Source organism: Sciurus carolinensis, unplaced genomic scaffold, assembly GCF_902686445.1.
Source record: "Sciurus carolinensis unplaced genomic scaffold, mSciCar1.2, whole genome shotgun sequence".
Taxonomy (NCBI): domain Eukaryota; kingdom Metazoa; phylum Chordata; class Mammalia; order Rodentia; family Sciuridae; genus Sciurus; species Sciurus carolinensis.
The window spans coordinates 4,042,883-4,059,751 of NW_025920119.1; the positions used below are offsets into that span (position 1 = coordinate 4,042,883).

Here is a 16,869-nt window from a genome sequence, read left to right on the forward strand (position 1 = left end):
TGGTGTTTTAAGATGAGCCTTAGAATCAGCTTGTTAATTTCAACCAAAAAAAAAAAAAAAACCCTGCTGCATCGCTGATGAGGATTTCATTGGTTGCTGTCCTCTGGGTTCTGGAGAAGGAGTGTGAAGCATTGTGGAGATGATCTGAGGTCAGGGATAACGCCCTTTCCTCTTTCAGAGCATCTGGTGTCACGCTTGGTTGGTGGCTGCTGGCCCTAGTAGTCCCAGATCACCGTAATCAGTGACTGTGATGACAACAACCTAAAACTGGGTTGGCCCAGCCAGGGCAGCTCCAGCTCCAGTCCACCCTTCCTTCCAGATTATTCCTGAGAGGAGGAGGGGTGGATGGATGGAGGGACGGGTGGGTGGGATGGAGGGATGAAGGGATGGGTGTGTGTGGGGTGATCTGAACTCCTGAGAGCTCCGCAGCTCCTCAGAGGTACTTGGAGTCCTTTGAGGGTTAGAGGAGGCCAAGCAGATCCACCTGGATTCATTTAGTGTGTGGTCCTGTTGGCTTCCTTTGGAAGAAAAAAATTGTGTGGCTAAAAATAAACTGGAAGCCTCTGGTTTAGTGCAAGCTCTGTGGCTCACTGATGAAAAATCGAGGACCAGAGAGGAGAGGGGCCTTGCCCAGGGTTGCACAGCTGGCCGGAGACCACCCCAAGGTGGGGCGTCTGCTGTGCTGGCACTGCTGGGGACCTGGGATGAAGTTCTGCCTCCTCTCCCTCCTCCTCCAGGGGAAGGAGAAGTTCCTGGGCATCCTGAACAAGTACATGGAGGCAGAGGCTGCCCGTGGTCCCTGCCTTCATGAAGGACCACGGCCTCTTGCTGCAGCCTGAGTCCCAGCAGCTGCTGCACAAGGTCAAAGTGAGTCCCCCAGCACACTGTCCTCACCTGCCTGGCCACAGGCGCCAAGGGGACCACCCAACACACCTGCCAGGGAAGTCGCTGCCACGTGTGGCCCCTTCCACACGTGGACAATACCCAGCGTGCTCTGCTGCCTGAGCCCTGTGTCAAGTCCTTCAGGGGACTGGACAACATGGGATGTGCAGCAGGCAGGGAAGAGCCTACAGGGTCACGGGACTGGGCAGGGCCAGGGCCTGGTTAGGGGAACAGGAGCCAGCCAGACCTTTCAGAGCCTCTGAGCAGGTGGTATGTTGGCTGAGAGGCCCTGGCTACTGTCCCATGGGGCCATTCATCCTGGATGGCTGCTTCTGCAAGTCCCACAAGGAAGGATATCTCTGTGCAGTGAACAACCTGAACAACCTCACTCAGCAGCCCTGGATTCAGTACCCTTTATGAAGCACCTTCCAGGAGCCAGCCCTGTGTGTACTGCTGGCATGGTTAGGTACTGAATTAGTGTTTTTAGGATGAGTGAGTGGAGGTCCTTTGAGGTCGGCTGTGGATGCGGGTCTGCAGCCTGTTGGGCTTGGAATCCTTGCTCTGTCCTCACCTCTCCAGAATTATAGACAGCAAGACCAGGCGTCCACGGTGCCCCACCCAGCCCTGCACTGAGGGACACAAGCCAGCCGCCCCCACCCCACCTGTGCCCAGCTGAGGGGCTCCCAGCCCACCCTGACCTCGTGTCCCCCCAGCCCCCTCAGCTCTTCACAGGCCTTGGTTTCCCCAACCCCGAGGGCCTGGCCCCCCCTGGAGGTCTTCGCCCATGGCTGCATCTTCCTGCAGTCCCGCTTCAGCCCGCCCCACAGCTCCCTCAGCACTTCATAGGTTTGGCTTCCCCTATGAGGGTCCAGTCCCCCCTGGAGGCCATCGCCCATGGCTGCGTCTTCCTGCAGTCCTGCTTCAGCCCGCCCCACAGCTCCCTCAACCACGAAGTTCTTCCCAGGCAATCCCACCTCCAGGGAGGTGAGTGGGTGACCCAGCCGGCCTGGGAGGGGCCAGAGCAGTGGCCCTGTGGTTCCTGTGGAGGGAGGTGGAGGAGCTGGGCAATGGGATAAAAGGGACAAAAGGGAGCACAGGGAGAGCCACCCCTGCCGGCCCCAGCCAGGTGTTCTCCAGCACCTCTACACAGAGAAAATCATCAGCAAGTCCCACGTGTGGACTGTGGACAACAACTTGAGGAGTCTGAAGCTGCCATCAAGGCCATCATGGAGACCCAGGTGAGATGGCCACTGCTTGCACTGTGGGACCTCATTATAATTTGATAAATGTACCCAGGCTTGGCCTGGGCGGGCAGAGGAGTCCACATCCCTCCTGGGCAAACATACCCTTGTGTCCAGCCATGTGGACTGGAGAGTGGAGCAGGGGCCCTCACTCACCAACTCAGTGCACAAGTTTTAGGGGGTGTACCTTGGTGCAGTGAACAACCTGCACAACCTTACAAGGTAGTCACGGTTTCAGAGTCACTTATTGAGCACAATGAAGGGCCAGGCCCTGTGAGCACTCCTGACACAGATTGGATGCCGAGTCAATGTCTTCTGGATTAAAGCATGGAGGTTCTTCAGACCCTGCTTTACGTGTGGGTCTGTGACCTTTGAGCAGCCTGTCTCGAGTGATGATGTGCATACAGCACTTCTGGGGATCTTGCTGACAAGGTCAGCTTTCCATTCCTGATGGAAACATTCAGGTCCTTCCTTCCTGGTCTGGAGATGAATGTTTCTAGAGGAAGTGCCCAGTGGCAAGTGACCAGGTGTTGATGTGCACCTGTCTTCAGCTCTAACAGGGGAAACTGGAGTCTGGTAAGGAGGCGCACTCTGCCGCTCCGTCCAGTGGGGAGATCCACTCACCTCCTGGGAATCAGGTGAGGCTTAAACTTAAGTCACAGACTGAGTCTGGGCTCCTCTGGGGTGATGCTGAGGCGGGGTCTCAGCATAGGTGGCTCCTCCAGGAGGTGGTCCCAGGAAGGGGCAGGTGTGCCTGGAGCTCATCACCTTGGGGCCTCTGAGCTGGGGCTTCTGTCACATCCCTGAAAGGCAGGAACCTGGGGTGGTTCTCCTCCAGCTCCCACCTGCCCATGGCTGTAGGCTGCCCACTCCTATGGCTTCTGGCTTGTCCCTTGCACAGGCTGAGCAGGCTGGAGACAGCCCTGAGGTGGAGTGTCCGGGGTGGAGAGACTGCAGGGGCACTGCCCACATCTGCCTCGGGGGCCACTCTCCATGTTTGAGGATGGCCTTTGGGGAGTTCAAGGTGGACAGGAAAGTGGACTCGGGACCATGCCCCGGTAGAGGGCTGGACAACTGATTATTACAGGTTGATGGGTTTAAATGGGCCTGAGCACCAGACCAGAGCAGTGGCCTTTGGAAGGGGACTCATTGCTAAGGACAGGCCCTGCGGGGGCTTGGTGTGGGTTTACTCTGATTCACTTCATGCTGGAAATGATCCCGTTGTGCCTTCTCCCCTGCCCTGCTGGCCTCCTCTTGCACAGGGATAGGGGCAGGGTGAGGACTCTTCCCCATCCCCCTGAGATCTGGCCTGACTTCCAAGGCCCATCAAGCAAAATGAGCCTGTGAGTGGTGCGTCCCCTCCCCAGACGGAAGGCTGGACACAGGGGAGGGGCTGTGCCTGGGAATGAATGTGCCCAGACCGTCCCGTGTGCTTCTGCAGGGACACACGGGAACTGGGGAGGTGCCTGCTCTTGGGAGAGCTGAGGGAGCTTCCTTTTCCTTGTTCTTTCCTTTGATATTTTTACATGAATATCAGTTTAATTTTGTTATTGAGTTAATTAAAAAACAGCATAACCAGGCTGAGGATGTAGCTCAGTGGTAAAGTACTTGCCTAGCATTCAGGAGGCCCTGGGTTCAATCCCCAGCACCACAAAAAAGAAAGAGAGGGAGAGGGAGAGAGAGAGAGAGTGAGCAGTGACAAAGGACAAAGGAACCAGGAAACAAGGCATCCACCTCTGCTGCAGACCTCTAGGGACCCTGGCCCAGCCTGTCTGCCAGCAGCCTCCTCCATCAGGCCCTGCCACCCGCTTTCCTGACAGTTTAACCCCTGGTAGCCCAGAGGGGCTCACACGCTCCCGTGCCCATGGACCACCAGGGAGGAGCTTGTGTTTAAACCCAGCCGCCTGGGGCTCCTGCCTCACAGGACCAGCTGTAGCCTGGGAGTCAGCATTTTAAATAAGTGCCTGGTGATGCTGAGAGTCTGCTTTATTTATTTATTTTTTTAGATTGTTCTTTTTTTATTTTTCCATTTCAGAGGACAAAAACAATTTGTAAATGCAGAGTTGATGTTGAGAATGTAAATTGGCTAGAGGATCTGTTTATGTGGTTAGATTTATGCATAAACTGTAGATGGCACAAACAAGGTCTTATTGACCTTAGCAGCTATGCAGTGCTCCAAAACAGGCTCATTGCATTCAATTTCATGCTGCCAACCAGCAGTCTTAACATTGCAGTTTTTTTTTATTATTATTGTATACAAATGGGATACATGTTGTTTCTCTATTTGTACATGGAGTCAAGGCATACCATTTGTGTAATCATACGTTTACATAGGGCAATGATGTTTGACTCACTATTTTTCCCTTCCCCCCCACCCTTCCCACCCTTCTTTTCCCTCTATACAGTCCTTCTTTCCTTCATTCTTACCACACTCCTTATCCCTAACCCTAAACCTAACCCTAAACCTAATGCTAACCCCTCCCACCCCCCATTATTTGTCCCCATCCGCTTATCAGTGAGATCATTCATTCTTTAGTTTTTTGAGATTGGCTTATCTCACTTAGCATGATATTCTCCAATTTCATCCATTTGCCTGCAAATGCCATAATTTTATCATTCTTCATTGCGGAGTAATATTCCATTGTATATATATGCCACAGTTTCTTTATCCATTCAATAACTGAAGGGCATCTAGGTTGGTTCCACAATCTGGCTATGGTGAATTGAGCAGCAATGAACATTGATGTGGCTGTATCTCTGTAGTATGCTGATTTTAAGTCCTTTGGGTATAGGCCAAGGAGTGGGATAGCTGGGTCAAATGGTGTTTCCATTCCAAGCTTTCTGAGGAATCTCCATACTGCTTTCCAGAGTGGCTGAACTAATTTGCAACCCCACCAGCAATGTATGAGTATCCCTTTTTCACCACATCCTCCCCAACACTTATTGTTGCTTGTGTTCTTGATAATTGCCATTCTAATTGGGGTGAGATGAAATCTTAGGGTAGTTTTGATTTGCATTTCCCTTATTACTAGGGATGTTGAACATTTTTTCATATATCTGTTGATTACTTGTACATCTTCTTCTGTGAAGTGTCTGTTCATTTCCTTAGCCCATTTGTTGATTGGATTATTTGTATTCTTGGTGTAGAGTTTTTTGAGTTCTTTATAGATTCTGGAAATTAGCGCTCTATCTGAAGTATGGTTGGCAAAGATATTCTCCCACTCTGTAGGCTCTCTCTTCACATTGCTGATAGTTTCCTTTGCTGAGAGAAAGTTTTTCAGTTTGAATCTATCCCAGTTGTTGATTCTTGCTTTTATTTCTTGTGCTATGGGAGTTCTGTTAAGGAAGTCTGATCCTAAGCCAACAAGTTGAAGATTTGGACCTACTTTTTCTTCTATAAGATGCAGGGTCTCTGGTCTGATTCCGAGGTCCTTGATCCATTTTGAGTTGAGTTTTGTGTAGGGTGAGAGATAGGGGTTTAATTTCATTCTGTTGCATATGGTTTTCCAGTTTTCCCAGCACCATTTGTTGAAGAGGCTATCTTTTCTCCATTGCATATTTTTGGCCCCTTTGTCTACTATGAGATAATTGTATTTATTTGGGTTTGTGTCCATGTCCTCTATTCTGTACCATTGATCTACCTGTCTATTTTGGTACCAATACAATGCCGTTTTTGTTACTATTGCTTTGTAGTAGAGTTGAAGATCTGGTATTGCAATACCCCCTGCTTCGTTCTTGCTACTTAGGATTGCTTTAGCTATTCTAGGTTTTTTATTCTTCCAGATGAATTTCATAATTGCTTGCTCTCTTTCTGCAAGGTACATCCTTGGGATTTTAATTGGAATTGCATTGAATCTGTATAGCACTTTAGGTAGTATGGCCATTTTGACAATATTAATTCTGCCTATCCTGGAACATGGGAGATCTTTCCATCTTCTAAGGTTTTCTTGAATTTCTTTCTTTAGTGTTCTGTAGTTCTCATTGTAGAGATCTTTCACCTCTTTTGTGAGATTGATTCCCAAGTATTTTATTTTTTTCGATGCTATTGTGAATGGGGTAGTTTTCCTAATTTCTCTTTCTGAAGATTCATCACTTATGTATAAAAATGCATTGGATTTATGAGCATTGATCTTGTAACCTGCTACTTTACTGAATTCACTTATGAGTTCTAAAAGTTTTCTGGTGGAATTTCCAGTTTCCTCTAAATATATAATCATGTCGTCAGCCAACAGGGATAGTTTGAGTTTTTCTTTTCCAATTCGTGTCCCTTAATTTCTTTGGTTTGTCTAATTGCTCTGGCTATAGTCTCAAGGATGATGTTGAATAGAATTGGTGAAAGAGGGCATCCCTGCCTTGTTCCAGTTTTTAGGGGGAACGCTTTCAGTTTTTCACCATTTAGAATGATATTGGCCATGGGCTTAGCGTAGATGGCCTTTATAATGTTAAGGAATGTTCCCACTACCCCAATTTTTTTCTAGTGTTTTGAGCATGAAGGGATGCTGTATTTTATCGAATGCTTTTTCTGCATCTATTGAAATGATCATGTGATTCTTAACTTTAAGTCTGTTGATATGAATGACATTTATTGATTTCCGAATGTTGAACCAACCTTGCATCCCTGGGATAAAACCCACTTGATCGTGGTGCACTATCTTTTTAATATATATTTGTATGCGATTTGCTAAAATTTTTTTGAGAATTTTTGCATCGATGTTCATTAAGGATATTGGTCTGAAATTTTCTTTCCTCGATGTGTCTCTGTCTGGTTTAGGTATCAGGGTGATATTGGCTTCATAGAACGAGTTTGGGAGGGTTCCCTCCTCTTCTATTTCATGGAATAGTTTGAGGAGTATTGGAATGAGCTGTTCTTTAAAGGTTTTGTAGAACTTGGCTGAGAACCCATCTGGTCCTGGACTTTTCTTTGTTGGTAGGCTTTTGATGACCTCTTCTATTTCATTGCTTGAAATTGGTTTATTTAAGTTGTGTATGTCCTCCTCATTCAGTTTAGGTAATTCATATGTGTCTAGAAAATTGTTGATGTCTTCGAGGTTTTCTGTTTTGTTGGAGTATAGATTTTCAAAATAGCTTCTAATTATGTTTTGTATTTCAGTTGTGTCTGTTGTGATATTTCCTTGTTCATTCTGAATTTTAGTAATTTGAGTTTTTTCCCTCTTTCTCTTTGTTAGTGTGACTAAGGGTTTATCAATTTTTTTTGAGGGGCTCACACACTCCCGTGCCCATGGACCACCAGGGAGGAGCTTGTGTTTAGACCCAGCCACCCGGGGCTCCTGCCTCACAGGACCAGGTGTGGCCTGGGAGTCAGCATTTTAAATAAGTGCCTGTTGATGCTGATAGTCTGCTTTAGAAAATCTATCTCAAAGCAGCTGGCTGGGAGTGGACTGTGGCTCCTGCAGGTCTTGTGACCTACATGGGAGGGGAGGGGAGGCTGGAGGGTCCCAGTAAGTGCAGAGCCCCAGGGGCCAGCCCCCACCCCACCCATGGCAGGGCAGTTTCTGTGCCCCTGGGCTGCCGCAGACGGGCCTCAATCAAGTCCAGATAGAGGCTGTGGGGTGAGAGTACGGCGGTGCTGCCATTGCCCCCTCTACCCCTCTTGAGGTCACCCTCCATGTGGCACTGCAGGCCCAGCACCTGTCAATTGCAGAGACTGATGCCATGCACCTGCATTTAGACCTAATGGGGGTGTTTGCAGGCAGGCTGCTGCCCCGTGGGACATTCCTGGCAGGCAGGTGCTGGAGGGCTCCCTGCATGCAGGGCCTGTGACTCACCCCATGACGAGCACTTCAGACACAGAGGGGAATAACTCAGGCACTGCTGTCGCTGCTGATGGGGGAGTGACATTTGGAGGGCAAAGGCTTTTCTCTGGGGCTTTTTCCTTATATCCTGGGTTCATCCCTGCAAGGGGACAGCAGCCTGCCGGGCAGTGCTCAGAGGCTGTCTGGACTCTGGCCTGCATGTCAGGGCAGCAGCTGGCTACAGCGCCCAGTAGGGGGTGGGGGAGGACCGCAGGGTGGGACATGCCTGCAGAGTGTCTGGGACAGAGGGATGCTGGGGTTTCCTGGGACTCTGGAACAACCAGGGGACTGAGAATACACACAGCACCTGGTGTCCAGTCTGGGACAAGGTCAGGCTGGTGGTGTTTGTCACTAGAGTCAGAGGCGGCAGGGACCAGCTTCAAGGGGAGCAGTGGGGGGTGTCTCCCTGGGACTCTTGAGCTTTGGGAGTGTCCCCTGGCCCAGGAGCCCAGGATGGGCCTCCAGCCCTAAGAAGCAGGCTCTGCAGGGTCCCCACACAGCTCAGCTGGACATCCTGAGGTCACCTTGTGAGGAAGAAGGGGTGCGGGTTTGGGCAGGACTGTCTGGTTTCACCACCAGGGCTAAGGATCTCATCTTTGGGGCAGCCAACAGGAAGATGGCGTCACTGGGGACTGAGCTGGACTGGATCAGACAGGGTGCCCACATTGTGTGGGGCTTGGGGAGGCCAATGGATACAGCCACCCTCCTCTGAGTCAAGGTTTGTCCCAACTCTGGCCATTGCTGCCTGCAACCTGTGGGCTCCTCAAAGATGGCTTTGTGCTGGGCCTGCAGGTGAAGCCCAGGGAGGGTTTGGAGAGGGGACATCTTGTCCCTTGGTTACCTTCGCCTCTTGTACCCCAGCCACTCGGCCACATGCCCTGATGCAGGCTGCTGCGTGACCCTGAGACCATTAGGTCACATGTGGCCTCCTGTGTAATGTGCTTGTACCTGTGTGCAGCCTGGGCAGGTGCTTTCCAGATGCCACCCAGTCACATCCCACTGGGAGCATGCTGCATCCCTCTGTGTGAAGGTCGACATCTTGAGGAGGGTACAGCAGAGATTTTCCATCACACAACCATTTCCTGAGTGCCCACTGCATGCCAGGCACTGTGCCAGGCACTGTACCAGACTCTGGGGGACAAGCTGCAGTCCCTGCCCTCAAGGGCTCCTGAGAGTGATGGAGCATGGACAGGAAGCCATGGCTTGTCCTTGGGGGAAGAAGTCTGGGGTGCTGAGGACTCCGAGGAACCTGGTCCTGTACCAGGAGGGTGTGGGCACAGGATGCTCTGGAGTGGGTGATGTTCCAGAGAATTTGGGCTTGGGGAGGGGGCCTCAGAGCCCAAGAGGGGTGGAGCACTGGGATCTGGGCAGGAGGAAGCTTGTGTGGCTGGGGTGGGGGACAGGGCAGGGGCATTGGAGCTGGGACACAGGGAGGATCCAGGGCTGAACCTGAGTCCCCAGGGACCCCAGAGAGGGTAGGTACCTCAGCTGAGAGGGCCAGGTAGACGTGGCATTGGCACATCCCACCCCATGCCCAGCAGGCAGCCCCATAACCAGGCCTCCCCGCTGTGCCCTACCTGCCCTATGAGTACACCTGTGGGGGCAGCTGGAGCAGACCCATGCCTACATTCAGCACCAGGTAGGCGACCCTCTGTCCTCAGCCCCGGAACTGGAGTCCCACCCCAAGCCCATCAGGCCAGAGCCCATGCCGTGCAGGCAGCAGACACCCCTGGCTGTGAGCCCCTCAGGTCCCCCGACCTCCTGATGCCCCTCTCCTCCTGCAGGACTTCTGTGCAGCTCCAAGCCCAGCCCCCTCCAGGGACCAGGGCCTCACAGAGCCCCTTCGTCCTGGCGCCCAATGCCACCCCCCTGGAGTGGGCCCAGAACGCCAACACGGTCCCTGGGGCATGGCCCCCGCCATACTCGCTGCGGTCCTGGCTGGCCACTGCTGGGAGGACCTGTATGGACGCCTGCCTGGACCCCAGACTGGTCTGCAAGCCCTCCTTCTTCCCCTTCCTCAAGAGCCAAGAGGCCTTTCTCCAGTAAGTGCACCCCGCTCCCTCCCGAGAGTTTCCAACTGGTGAGGAAGCATCCAGAAGGGACCTTCCATGTGGGCGTCTGCATCATGCGGCTATGCTCTTGGCAGGACCCAGCCACTACAAGGGACACTGCCTCTCAATCCCACCCAGCTGCCTCTGCCCCTCGGGGGCCCTGCCCCAGCCTGGATGGGCACCTTCTCCATAAAGTTGCTGCGCATCCCTCCAGGTGGGACCCCGGCCCCTCTTCTCCAAGCTCCCGGACAGAGGCGGATAAGGAGCTGTAACCACCTCTTCCTGAGTCTGGGGCAGGGGTTTGTGGGGAGAGGGGTGGGCAGTGCCAAGCTGGGGACAGTCCACCCCACCCACCCCAGGGTGTGACCAACACTGGTGGCACCCATGCAGGCTGTAAGTGCCCTGTGATAGCACCGAGTGGGAGATGCACCACCTGCACCCAGCACTGGCTCAGCCCGGCCAGGAGTGCCAGCAGCCCTGCTCTGCAGCTGCACTGGCTCCAACACCGAGTACCAGGCTCTGCTCCTGTCATGACTTCCTCAAGAGCCAGGTGGCCCTGTGCCAGGGCTGCCTGTGAGGCAGTGGGGGCTCCTGCCCCACACCTCCCACTATAGGAGAAAGCACCAACAGACCCTAACTCGAGATGCACACATGGCCAGAGCTTCCTTCCCACTCCCAGGAGCAGGCAGAGGAGCACTAAGCACCGTCCAGGGGAGGGCAGCACAGGCAAGCCGTGGGCACTCAGGGGAGGCAGATGCTGATTCTGTGAGGATGGACATGAAGGTGAGACCACCCTCTGCTGTGTCCCTTCCCTCAACCATGACAGATTCCCTAGTGTGCAGAAGGCCTGGGCCGCTTCACAGGAACCCCACCTTGATGGGTCTGTCCCTTCTCCCCTTGCTCCCTCCTCACAACTGCTCAGTCCTCACCATGTTCAGGGACACATGGTTGCTGCCAGCCAGTATCCATCTGCAACCCCAGACTCCCTTGAACTCTTGCCTCTCCTGCCACCTGCCTGGTCTTCATGTTGACATCTAAATGACACCCAAACCTGATGGAAACCCTGGTTCCTGCCTGCTCCCCGACCTGTCCCCTGGCACCACTGTCCCCGTGCTGAGGATGGACAGTGCCAACCTCCCCCTGGCTCTGGAAGAACCTGGCAGTTGCTCTGGACTCCCGTCTTCCAATCAGATTCCAGGTCACATGCCTCCTGAACCATACCACATACGTCTGGGTCACCAGGGTGACTTCAGCAGCCTCCAGTCTCCACGATCTTTTGAGTGATTCACCAGGTTTTTCTAAAAGCTAAATGCATGTGACATCCCACCACTCCTCTGCTCCCTCCAAGCCCACCGCCCACAGCCTCCCTGGTGTGGCAGCCTCGGGGCCTTTGAAACAGCCAATGACCTCCTCCAGGTCTCCCTCAGCCATCACCTCAAGGAGGGCTTTCCTGACACCCCACTCAACAGCCCAATGCTCCCTGGCCCTAGTTCTGCCCTATGTTTTTATGTCACTTCACAGCTCCTGGTTCCTCTGCTCTCTCTCTCTCTCTCTCTCTCTCTCTCTCTGTCCTAGAAGGCTAGGTCCTTGAGCCAAGCATCTTTGGTTTGTTGGTGATGGGAGACACTCAGTATGTATTTGTTGAATAAATGACTCTAAAACCCAATAAAGATTAATTCACAGGCTCTTTGACCTTGGAAGATGCCAAAAGGCACCTTCTAGTGGGAACCAGAGGGCGCCACCTGCCAGGGGCCTGACCCCTTAAGCTGGGAGCCCTGACCCTGGCCTTGATGCCTAGAGGCCGATCAGAGAGAGAAGGAGACAGCAAGGACCCAGGTTCTGGGCAGAGCCGACCTCAGTCCCCACTCCTCCTCTTGGGCTGCTCCGGGTGCCCAGTGCTCAACTGGAACCTGTCAGGATAGAATTCCTCCTCCCCCAAAAGGCAGTTTGAGCCCCAAGCCCAGGAGGGTGGCCTTATTGGGAAATGGGGTCTTTGCGATGGAATCTGTTAAGGCCATGTCACCCTAGGACAGGGTGGGGCCGATGCAGTGGCCCTGGTCCTCCCAGCACAGGAAGATTCAGACACAGAGATGCACACCCAGAGGGAAGAACCACAAGGGGAGATGGGGCAGCGACCACAGTGGGGTCACCACAAGCCAAGGAATACCTTGGGCCACCAGCAGCTGGAAGGGGCACAGGACTGTCCTCCTCAGAGTCTCCAGGTGGTGTGGGCCAGCCACACTCCGAGGTCAGACTCCAGGGCCTCCAGGGCCTCCAGGACCAAGGCAGAACGTCTCTGTTGTTTTTGGTCACCAAGTGTGTGGCAGTGGCCACAGCCTAGGACCCAGACACAGCAGGTTAAGTGTGAAGTGCCCTGGGCCACACAGTGTGCTGATTACAGAGGATCGGGGGTCCCCTGAGTGTTGGGGACCCCTCCCCACGCTGCACGTCACCTCTGCCCATCTCTTGAAGGGAACCAAGTACCTGAGGGACTCACCCAACTTATCCAACTGCAGTGAATGTTGGGTCCCCAAGATCTGGGGACACCCGAGCAGGGCTCCCTACATCAGCCCCTATCACCTGCATGGGCCAGAATCCTTGACCATCACAGGACACTGGGAGGCTGAACCCTCAGCCCTCCAGCCCAGAAGCCCAAAGCCACCATCACCCTCTCGCAGACGTTGCTGCATAAGTGCAGCCTAAGGCCCCACCCGATCCTCCCCAGTAAAGCCACCAGGCACCCACCAACTGCCCCTGTCTGGCCACGTTTGGCCCCAGGAGCTAATTGCAGAAGCTTCATATTAGAGGAAGCCACAAATACACTCTCACATGTTTTATGACTTTATAACTCACCAAATAAACCTGAATCCTATAACCATAATACAAAGCCAAAACGAGTTGGACAGGAACCAGCATGGGGAGTGGGAGGGGGTGGAGAGTGTCCTCGCTGCGACTAAGGTGCAGAGCAGGGCAGGGACCCGTCCACATGATGTGAGCACAAACCGTCACCTGTGGCAGGGTCTCAAAGAACAGCCTGTGATTCCTAGAGATCCAGGGATCCCTGGAAGGCACGCCCTTCTTCCTCAGCAGAATTTTATCCAGTCTCCCCAGCCAGGGATGGTTCCAGGAGCCTAGGCTGGTTTCTGAGGCCAGAGGAGGCCCAGGCCAGGAGCGGGTCTTAATGCCTCCCTGGCTAAATTAAAGCCATACTTCATTTTACATTAAGGGCATTTTTAAAAAATAAATGATCTACAACATTTAAATGTCATTAGTAATTACATTTTATTTTATTTCAAACTGGTTGGAAACATTTTATTTCTAATGAGGTACATTTGTTTTTAATATACAGTTTACCAAACAGAGAGATCTCCGCAAAATGAGTGGAGAGTGGGAGGGGCCTTTGCCTATGGTCCCGGGGTTCAGTGAGCTGGTTCTGCATGCATCTGAAGCCCCAGGCCCCCCAGGGAGGCCCCCTCCCTGGAAAGGAAGCTCTAGGGCTGGCCTGGCCTTGGCCCTGGTAGTTAGTTAGCACAGAAGCCATGGAGGAAAAGTAAAACCCCACTGGAAGAAACTTCCCCCAGTAACTTTAGCAAAAATCTCAAGGTGTCTTGTTTTCTGTGTTTTTTTTGGTTTGTTTGTTTCTTTTTGGGGTTTTGGTTTTGCTTTGCTTTTGCGTTGATTACCTCTGAGGCTGAGTGTCCCACTCCTTCACCAGCTACTGCCGATGCTAACGACAGGCTTATGTCCCTTAAGTCTTTACTACACTCACGCCGGGCACTCAATGCCCCAGATCTGCTTCGATTCCCCAGAGAAATTGTTTCAGGTGGTGTCCATCCCTGTTCTCATTCCTATCATCCAAAAAGTGATGAAAACTTCAAGTATTTCCATGATGTGGTTGGTGGTAGATCCTGACCCCCCTATGGGAGGCCCTTGGAGATTTCACAGATCTTGTAGAAAGGGGACCAGCGAGTTATGTGGCAGAAACAGCCCTGGGACAATCCTGGGCTCTGCCCCAGTGCCCTGATGGCAAGACCTCTCTGAAGTCCCACAGAGAGCTGGCCCTGGGAGATTCGGAGGAGGGGTGGGGCCTCCCTTCCTGTTCTGCCTGTTTGGAGGGGAGGTCGTAGGTGGACATTTGCATAGCTCCTCCAGAGCCATGGGACCTGGGCTGTGGGGTTCAGCTCCAGACTTCTTGTCACCCTGTGGCCCACTTATGCTCATTTCCTCCCCAGGATCCAGAGGCAAGGCTAAGGGTCTCCCTGCGCTGCCTAGTGGGTCTATTGATTGATTCAGTGACTAACTTCCCAACCTTCACCGTGAAGATGTGTGTTCAGAATGGGCTAAACTGAGCCGAAGGAACCCCAGATGTCATGGGAAATGTAGGATTCGACCCTGGGAAAGATGTCCTATAAAACGCAGAGGCCATCAGCATGGTCCCTGGTCCCCAGTGCAAGTGCACATCCGATACCCAGGTAGGGCCTCTGCACTATGAGTGTCTCACAAACACACACACGCGCGCGCGCACACACACACACACACACGAATCTGCCCTCTGCAGCCCCTAGTTCAGCATCTGCAGATTCAAACAACTGCACGTCAACAGCAACTGCATCTGAACTGAACAGGGGCAACCCAGTCTTGCCATTCCCAACCCAAGACAGCAAGCAATCCATCATTTGCCTGGTGTCATATCCTCGAGAGATGACCCACTGTGCATGGAACCACACGCGGGGTCAAAGCCCGCCACATCGGTAATGTGTGAGTACCTGAGTTGGCCCTCCAGGTGAGGCCCGCCTGCTGTCCACCCGCACTGGCCCTGGTGACCACGTGGTGTTCACAGCGGTGGGACCCCTCAGAGGTGGCAGGACCCACCAAGTGGCCCATGCTGGGCTCTGCCAGGGAGCCAGGCTGGGCTGCTGGGGCTGTTTGTGGGATTCCAGCTGGTGGAGCCGCGAGCTGTTGAGATGAGAGGCTGACATTAACATGCACAGTTCCTGTGATGGATAAATATTAAACACAGCACGGCCACAGGACTAAGTAAACAGCTATTAGTCTCCAAGAGGAGTCTGCAGCAGGAGGAGGTGGGTTAATTGTTTGTTCTCTCCTAAGAGTAAAGAAGACTCACCAGACATGGCCAGGAGAGGCCTGCTTGGCCTCCCTCCCTCTCTCTGTCTCTCTGTCTTTTAATTATAATAAGTTGAACAATCTTATATTTGTTGAGAACAAAAAAAAAAAAAATGGAGAGCCTATGGAAAGCCTGGCAACAACCTTCCTTCAAAGGCTGGAGGCTGCAGCCACAAGAGCCCTTGGTGACAGGACACTTCAACCCACCCCACTGAGTGTTCAGAACAAAGTGAAAGCTGAAGACCCGGGAGGAAGGAGGAAGGAAACATCATTCCTGGGAGCCCAGGCTGGCTCTGGCCATCTGTGGTCTACCTTGGAAAGTCTCATCCTCTACCTTAGAAGCTGGTCCCTTGGCCTCCCCAGGGCCTGGGCTCCAGGGGCCCCTCAGATACCCGATCCGCAGATGTGCAGGCCCTGGGCATAAAGTGGTAGGGCATTTTCACGTGACCTGTGACCTCCTCCCAGCTGCAGAAAACCATGACTAGATGACCTACCGAAATTGAGACAAGGTATGCGCCATGGCAACCTTTCCTAGACTCTATCATTTAGGAAAAAGAGACGAGGAAGAGAGGTGGATACATGTTTGGTGCAGGTTCACCTTCTTTTCCTGGGTATTTTTTATTGAACCAGCTGATGCAGAAGCCCAGGGTCTGGAGGAGAGGCTTAATACAGATGGATGGATGGAGAGAGAGATGATGGATGGATGGATCGATCAATAATGATAGACAAACAAATATGTGTGTGCATTCTATGACACACCTCATCAGTCAGCCTATCTCTCTATCATCTTTCTCTCTACCTACATGCTACAGATCTATCTAACTACAAGCTACAGAGCCTGGCTGAACATGGTGCATTAAATCACCAACTTATGTTCACTGAGCATCTCATACAAGAGAAATATGCTACTGGACTCTGCCGGGAACAGCATGCATGACAAGGCAGGGCCCCTCCTGCACTGGTCAACTACTGCTGTGTAACAAATCACCCACAGACCAAGAGTCTTAAAACCATGATGCTTCTCACATCCCAAGGTTCAGAGACTAGGAGTCCTAGACTGCTCTGGGGGTGCTCTGCTCAGGACCTCCCCTGAGCCACCATCAGGATTCATTGGGGAAGGACTTGTTCCCAAGTCTGGGTGCCCCTGCCGCCTTCTGAAGTCATGTTCTCTTTAACATGAGAGTGGCAATATCAGCTTGTCCCTCCAGGGACTGCTGAGTAGGGGTCACAGTTGCTGATTAGTGGAGAAGGTGAAACCCCAGCTGGTCCCTCTGAGCCCCACCATCTGGCCAGCATGGGCCAATCGAGGGGAGCGTGTTCAGACATCCAGCAGAGAAATTTCCAAGTGAGCTCAGTCAGGGACCTCAGCCAGGGAGCACAGTCAGGGAGCTCAGCCAGGGAGCACAACCAGGGAAGAGGAGTGAGGCTAACATCCCAGGGAGGGAAGACCCGTCTGGTGTGCAGTACCCCTGAGGTGGGTGCTCTTATCCTAGCTGTACAGAAAAGGAAACAGTGGGTCAGGGAAGTGATCACATCAGCCAGAGGTCACACTAAAAATTAGAAGTGGACCTGGGATTCACAGTGAGAGTTTCTAGCATCAGAATCTGGTCCCTTCGCCTCATCTTGGCGTGACTTTCTCCACCATGTCCTTCATGCCAATCACCAACATGGAGAAATTCGCATGGACTTATTTTGAGGTCAACACTTGCCTTAGTAGTTGATGCCCCCTGTTCTCTCTGATCAGAAATCCCTCACTGT

The 16,869-nt window shown here is 52.6% G+C and overlaps 1 pseudogene; it reads left to right on the forward strand.

The window, feature by feature from the left end:
* Nucleotides 1-807: 807 nt before the first annotated feature.
* LOC124973704 (alpha-1,6-mannosylglycoprotein 6-beta-N-acetylglucosaminyltransferase B-like) lies at nucleotides 808-10,564 on the forward strand (annotated as a pseudogene).
* Nucleotides 10,565-16,869: the final 6,305 nt, after the last annotated feature.